The 7,921-nt window shown below is 42.3% G+C and overlaps 1 non-coding gene across 1 annotated transcript; it reads right to left on the bottom strand.

Moving 5' to 3' along the window:
• Window positions 1-216: 216 nt before the first annotated feature.
• On the bottom strand, window positions 217-290 carry TRNAI-UAU (transfer RNA isoleucine (anticodon UAU)). The gene has a single exon. It is a non-coding gene; the product is annotated as a tRNA-Ile (tRNA).
• Window positions 291-7,921: the final 7,631 nt, after the last annotated feature.

The raw sequence follows: 7,921 nt of genomic DNA, 5'->3' as shown, positions 1-7,921 counted from the left end.
CGGGGCGTCAGCACCCCTCTGCCGCCATCGCTGAACGTCCCTATTCAGTCTTGGCAAATATTGTACGCATCGACGGAGAGGAAAAGAGTAGCACCTGACGGCGGAGTGATATGGAGGTATGGGGGTGGTCATCGATTGGGAAGCTTCTTTGTCCAGCGGACAAAAAAAAAGGTGAAATTGTGTGGCTCGTGCAGAAACGAAGAGGAAAAAAAACGGTGCTCCCGGCGGGGCTCGAACCCGCGACCTTCGGCTCATAAGACCAACGCTCTAACCAACTGAGCTACGGGAGCTCTTGCTTTCTGAACATAAATCGAAGTTACATATTCGGCACAACTCAATTTCAGGAAGCGTTTTACGAAGGAGAAACAGAAAGGGGAGTGACGCGCGGATATGGATCGAGTTCGTTTTTTTTTGGTGCAGGTGTTCAGTTTGGTTTGATCATCTCTACTTACTTATAAAGAGCAAACATGATCTTCTTTAGTTCCACACACAAAACGTACACGGAGCAATTACCACTGCATGATCAGATCCACTAAACTCGATCCAACAGTTAGCCTTAACAAACCTGTTTGCTGTGTGCACTTAATAATTTACGTTGAGTGACCGTACTCCATCGCGAAAGAAAACTTCACGCCCTACAATCACGAAGGCAACAAAAGACTGGTTGCAATCGGATCACTACCCTTGCGATCCTAATCTAACTACGCGAGCACACGACGCACCATGCTGTCTGTTTACGGACGTGAGTAGCCGCCGCAGCATCCGCACGGACGAGCCGGGAGTGACGAGCCGCCGCCGCTCCTCCTCTGACGCCCGCGAGAGCAGGCTGCCGCCCCCGCCACTCCTCTGATCGACACGAGAGCGGGCCACCACCGCCGCCGCCTCATGTCGATGTGCCATAGCACCAAGGTCTCACCTGCATCCTCGCCGCCGCCCGTGCTGCCACCGCGGCCTTCCACTCCATGCCCTCCGTCAGCCGCTCCGCCACCCGCCACGCCCCATGCATCTCCAGTTAAACAAATGGTGATGCAGTTGATAGCCTTATCCATGTAGGTGCCTGATCTGTGAAATGTTTGTGGTGTGCAGGGTGCCGCTGGAGCTCGCTGCAGATGGATTGATCAATGAAAATGGAGATTAAGATATCCATGTGCATAAACTTTAAATTCTTCTAATGTTTACCACATACCAGAATAATGTCGTATATAACACCATTTGGCTGGGTTCCAACGAGAGCACCGACATGATCACCCCACCTCCTTGATCAATCCATTTGTTAACAAAACAACAGTGTTCAGGAGAAGCTAGCAAATCATTGTATAGTATAGCTCATTGCATAGTCTGAGTTATACTTCTCTTCATATATAGTGCTACTATCTTTGGGAAAGGCAGAATATTTCTCTTCAGTTGACATGAATGCCTAATTTCAATATAAGTCTTTAGGTTTGCAAAGTTTGTAATCTGCGGCATTATGAAGATTGCATATATTACCAAAGAAATGGTTGGAACATAATTTTTTATCATTTGCCATCTCAGCGTTAAATAATTACATATCTATTGTTCTGGTGCCCTATCAAATTCCTCTGCCATTTTGAGTAGAAGTCCTTTATGGAAGGTTGGTTGTGCTCATTGTTTAAAAGTATCGAGGAACAGCCTCCTGCAAGCGAGACGAAGATGGTTCAGGCCAAATGCGTCATGGAAAGCATATAACATCAGTGATAAAAATCAATGGTGGTCTCCACATTCATTAAGGGCAGCAAGATATTGGCCATCACCTTTACAAAAGCGAACTCCCCTATCCTACAACTTCAAGAGATTGGTTTGGTTTGGTTACAGCAAAAGAAGCAGAATAGATGGTTTTTGTAACTATTGCAACTTTAAGAGATTTTTTAATTTTATTTTCTGACTCCTATTTTTCCTTTTTTTTGGAAATGGAGGTGTACCCCGGCCTCTGCATCATAATGATGCATTCAGCCATCTTATTAAAAGATCCACGAAGTATCACAAAGTCTTAAAAGTATTACAGCTCGCAAGTGGAGCGAAAATAGAAAAAACAATTCTGATGATCACAACCGGTACGGCAATATGAAGGATAAGCTCCCTAAACTCCTATCCTGTTATGGGACCGCCATCCAAACCGGTTGAATATAGCTCGTGCTACCATCTCCCACTGGTTGCACCAGTAATCAAAGGCTCCCTGGAGTTTGCAGGAGTGAGTAAGGGCCACGTACGGATCCAAGCGGTAGCTCTGAAGATGACCTGCAAGAAAGTTAAAGTGTGTTGTCTGTTAAATATCAAATCATTCCGACAGTTCCATATAGCCCATAAAAGCGCACATATTCCAATCCAAATATGAGCCGGAGTAATATGCTCAACCCCAGCTAACCACATTCCAAACAATGACTCAATGTCAACTGGAGGATTGATGTTGAAGGCTATACAAATCATTCTCCAAAGCAATTTGGCGAGTGGGCATAAATATTGTATTGTTTCATCATGATCACAAAAACAACAACGTGAACTGCCTACCCATCACCTCTTGATTAAGTTATCCTTGGTGAGTATTACTTGCTAGTGGACGAACCACATAAATTTTTTGATACAGGAGGGCACCTTAACCCTCCAAATGTGCACTGATCGTGAGATTGGGCCAGAGTTAATTAACTCCAAATAGAAGGATTTGACCATAAAAACCCCATTCTTAGTTAATTTCCATTGCGTTGAATCCGGGTGGTCGGAGAGTTGAACATCTATCAATCTCCGAACCAAGTGCATCCAGGCATTCCATCGCTCACCAACTAACGCGCGTCTGAACTGAATATTCAATGGAATCGTTTGGAATACTGTGCCAACGTAATCCTCTTTATGTTGCACAATGTTATAAATGGTGGGATATTGTACAACTAAGGGAGTCTCCCCTAACCACGTGTCCTCCCAAAATCTTGTTGGCATCCCATTGCCAATCAAGAATTTGACCCTACGAAAGAACAAGTCATTAGTTCTCATCAGCCCCTTCCAGAATGGCGAGTCAGTTGGTCGTATGGTAACCTGAGCGAGCATTTTCGACTGTAAATACTTATTGCGTAGAATCTGAGCCCACATGCCATCCGGCTCCTGTAGAGCCATTTGCTCATAAGGCATTTATTCTTAATTTCTAAGTTCTCAATACCGAGACCCCCCTGGTCTTTAGGTTGACAAAGGATATCCCATCACGCGAGACGGTATTTCCTCTTGGCCTCATCTGACTGCCAGAAGAACCGAGATATAAAGAAATCAAGTCGATTCTGAACCCCCTTTTGGAATTTCAAAGAGCGATAATAGAAACATCGGCATACTAGTCAGTACGGAGTTAATTAGTACTAGCCGACCTCCATAAGACATAAGCTTGCCCTTCCAGCAGCTCAGCTTTTTTTCAATTCGATCTTTGATACACTTCCATTCTTTGTTGGATAACTTACGGTGATGAATCGGTATGCCCAAATAACTAAATGGTAAAGAACCTAATTCACACCCAAACAATTGTCTATATGTGTCTTGTTCGTCTTTGGCCTTCCAAAGCAGAACAACTCGCTCTTGCGTAAGTTTATCTTTAAACCTGACAATTGTTCGAAAAGACATAGGATGAGTTTCATATTGCGCGCCTTAGCAATGTCATGTTCCATGAATAAGATAGTGTCTTGGCGTACTGCAAAATGGATACTCCTCCATCAACCAGATGAGGGACTAACCCCTCCACCTGACCATGCTGCTTGGCCCTACCAATGAGAATAAAATGACTGTCCAAGCAAAACACATATCATGTGGCGAATAAAAATATGGCTCCAAGTAAAGTTACCGATGAACGAATACGAAAGAGGGGATGCCTTCCGGGGCATCCCCAAGCTTAGGCTCTTGGTTGTCCTTGAATATTACCTTGAAGTGCCTTGGGCATACCCAAGCTTAGGCTCTTTCCACTCCTTATTCCATAGTCCATCGAATCTTTACCCAAAACTTGAAAACTTCAACCACACAAAACTCAAAACAAAACTCATAAGCTCTGTTAGTATAAGAAAATAAAACCACCGCTTAGGTACTGTAATGAACTCATTCTTTATTCATATTTGTGTAATATCTACTGTATTCTAACTTCTCTATGGTTCATACCCTTACATACTAGCCATAGATTCATAAAAATAAGCAAACAACACATAGAAAACAGAATCTGTCAAAAACAGAACAATCTGTAGTAATCTGTATCAAACGTATACCTCTGGAACCCCAAAAATTATGAAAATAATTGCTGGACCTGAGTAATTTGCCTATTAATCATCTTCAAAAATAATCAACCTAAATTCACTCTCCAGTAAAAAATGGCAGCTAATCTCGTGAGCGCTAAAGTTTCTGTTTTTCACAGCAAGATCACATAAACTTCACCCAAGTCTTCCCAAAGGTTCTACTTGGCACTTTATTGAAACAAAAGCTATAAAAAATGATTACTATAGTATCATAATTATGTGGACACACAAAAACATTAAGGATAAATATTTGGTTGTCTCCCAACAAGCGCTTTTCTTTAATGCCTTTTTAGCTAGGCATGATGATGGCAATGATGCTCACATAAAAGATAAGAATTGAAACATAACGGGAGCATCATGAAGCACATGACTAGCACATTTAAGACTAACCCACTTCATATGCACAGGTATTTTGTGAGTAAACAACTTATGGGAATAATAATCAACTAGCATAGGAAGGTAAAACAAGCATAACTTCAAAATTTTAAGCACATAGAGAGGAAACTTGACATTATTGCAATTCCTACAAGCATATGTTCCTCCCTCATAATAATTTTCAGTAGCATCATGAATGAATTCAACAATATAACCAGCACATAAAGCATTATTTTCATGATCTACAAGCATAGAAAATTTTCTACTCTCGACATAAGCAAAATTTTTCTCATGAATAGTAGTGGGAGCAAACTCAACAAAATAATTATCATGTGAGGCATAATCCAATTGAAAACTAAAATCATGATGACAAGTTTCATGGTTATCATTATTCCTAATAGCATACAAGTCATCACAATAATCATCATAGATAGCAACTTTGTTCTCATAATCAATTGGAACCTCTTCCAAAATAGTGGAATCATCACTAAATAAAGTTGACACTCTTCCAAATCCACTTTCATGTTCATCACAATAAGATTAAACATCCTCCAAAATAGTGGGATCACTACTTCCTAAAGTTGACACTCTTCCAAACCCACTTTCATCAATATAATCATCATAAATAGGAGGCATGCTTTCATCATAATAAATTTGCTCATCAAAACTTGGGGGACAAAAAATATCATATTCATCAAACATAGCTTCCCCATGCTTGTGGCTTTGCATATCATTAGCATCATGGATATTCAAGGAATTCATACTAACAACATTGCAATCATGCTCATCATACAAAGATATAGTACCAAACATTCTAATGCATTCTTCTTCTAGCACTTGAGCACAATTTTCCTTTCCATCATTCTCATGAAAGATATTAAAAAGATGAAGCGTATGAGACAAACTTAACTCCTTTTTTTGTAGTTTTCTTTTATAAACTAAACTAGTGATAAAACAAGAAAAAAAAAGATTCGATTGCAAGATCTAAAGATATACCTTCAAGCACTCACCTCCCCGGCAATGGCGCCAGAAAAGAGCTTAGTTGACAGGGTGTGAGTGAGTGCCCGTTACCTAGCCTCCCCGGCAACGGTGCCAGAAAAGAGCTTGATGTCTACTACACAACCTTCTTCTTGTAGACGTTGTTGGGCCTGCAAGTGCACAGGTTTGTAGGACAGTAGAAAATTTCCCTCAAGTGGATGACCTAAGGTTTATCAATCCGTAGGAGGTGTAGGATGAAGATGGTCTCTCTCGAGCAACCCTGCAACCAAATAACAAAGAGTCTCTTGTGTCCCCAACACACCCAATACAATGGCAAATTGTATAGGTGCACTAGTTCGGCGAAGAGATGAAGATACAAGTGCAAAATAGATAGTAGATAAACGTTTTTGTAATCTGAAATAATAAAAACAGCAAGGTAACAAGTGGTAAAAGTGAGCGTAAACGGTATTGCAATGGTGGGAAACAAGGCCTAGGGTTCATACTTTCACCAGTGCAAGTTCTCTCAACAATAATAACATAGATATATCATATAATAAGCCCTCAACATGCAACAAAGAGTCACTCCAAAGCCACTAATAGCGGAGACCAAACGTAGAGATTATGGTAGGGTACGAAACCACCTAAAAGTTATTCTTTCGGATCGATCTATAAAAGAGTTCGTACTAGAATAACACCTTAAGACACAAATCAACCAAAACCCTAATGTCACCTAGATACTCCATTGTCACCTCAAGTATCCGTGGGCATGATTATACGATATGCATGACACAATCTCAGATTCGTCTATTCAACCAACACAAAGTACTTCAAAGAGTGCCCAAAAGTTTCTACCGGAAAGTCAAGAACGTGTGCCAACCCCTATGCATAGGTTCATGGGCGGAACCTGCAAGTTGGTCACCAAAACATACATCAAGAGGCACATGATATCCCATTGTCACCACAGATAAGCACGGCAAGACATACATCAAGTGTTCTCATAAAAGACTCAATCCGACAGGATAACTTCAAAGGGGAAACTCAATTCATCACAAGAGAGTAGAGGGAGAGAAACACATAAGATCCAACTACAATAGCAAAGCTCGGGATACATCAAGATTGTGCCATAGAGGGAACACGAGAGAGAACATGAGAGAGAGAGAGAGAGATCAAACACATAGCTACTGGTACATACCCTCAGCCCCGAGGGTGAACTACTCCCTCCTCGTCATGGATAGCGCCGGGATGATGAAGATGGCCACCGGTGAAGGATCCCCCCTCCGACAGGGTGCCGGGAAGGGCTCCCGAGAGGTTTTTGGTGGCTACAGAGGCTTGCGGTGGCGGAACTCCCGATCTATCTTGATCTTCGATGGTTTTAGGGTTACATAGGCTTATATAGGCAAAGGAAGTCGGTCGGGGGGTGCTCGAGGGGTCCACGAGATAGGGGGCGCGCCCTATAGGGGGGGGGGGCTATCTCCTGGGCTCCTCAAGGATCTTCTGACTTGATCTTCAAGCCTCCAGGATGATAATCTTCCAAAAAAACATGTTGCCGAAGGTTTCATTCCGTTTGGACTCCGTTTGATATTCCTTTTCTTCGAAATACTGAAACAGGCAATAAAACAGCAATATGGGCTGGGCCTCCGGTTAATAGGTTAGTCCCAAAAGTAATATAAAAGTGTATAATAAAGACCATAATCATTCAAAATAGATAATAATATAGCATGAATGGTTCATAAATTATAGATACGTTGGAGATGTATCAGTCACCAAAACATACATCAAGAGGCACATGATATCCCATTGTCACCATAGATAAGCACAGCAAGACATACATCAAGTGTTCTCATAAAAGACTCAATCCGAGAAGATAACTTCAAAGGGGAAACTCAATTCATCACAAGAGAGTAGAGGGGGAGAAACATCATAAGATCCAACTACAATAGCAAAGCTCGGGATACATCAAGATCGTGCCATAGAGGGAACACGAGAGAGAACATGAGAGAGAGAGAGATCAAACACATAGCTCCTGGTACATACCCTCAGCCCCGAGGGTGAACTACTCCCTCCTCATCATGGAGAGCACCGGGATGATGAAGATGGCCACCGGTGAAGGATCCCCCCTCCGGCAGGGTGCCGGGAAGGGCTCCCGAGAGGTTTTTGGTGGCTACAGAGGCTTGCGGCGGCGGAACTCCCGATCTATCTTGATTTTCGATGGTTTTAGGGTATGTAGGCATATATAGGTGAAAGAATTCGGTAGGGGGGTGCTCGAGGGGTCCACGAGACAGGGGGTCATGCCCTGT

Source organism: Triticum aestivum, chromosome 3B (genome assembly GCF_018294505.1).
Source record: "Triticum aestivum cultivar Chinese Spring chromosome 3B, IWGSC CS RefSeq v2.1, whole genome shotgun sequence".
NCBI lineage: Eukaryota > Viridiplantae > Streptophyta > Magnoliopsida > Poales > Poaceae > Triticum > Triticum aestivum.
The sequence above is the reverse complement of the archived record's forward strand: the minus strand, read 5'-3'. Positions and strand labels throughout refer to the sequence as shown.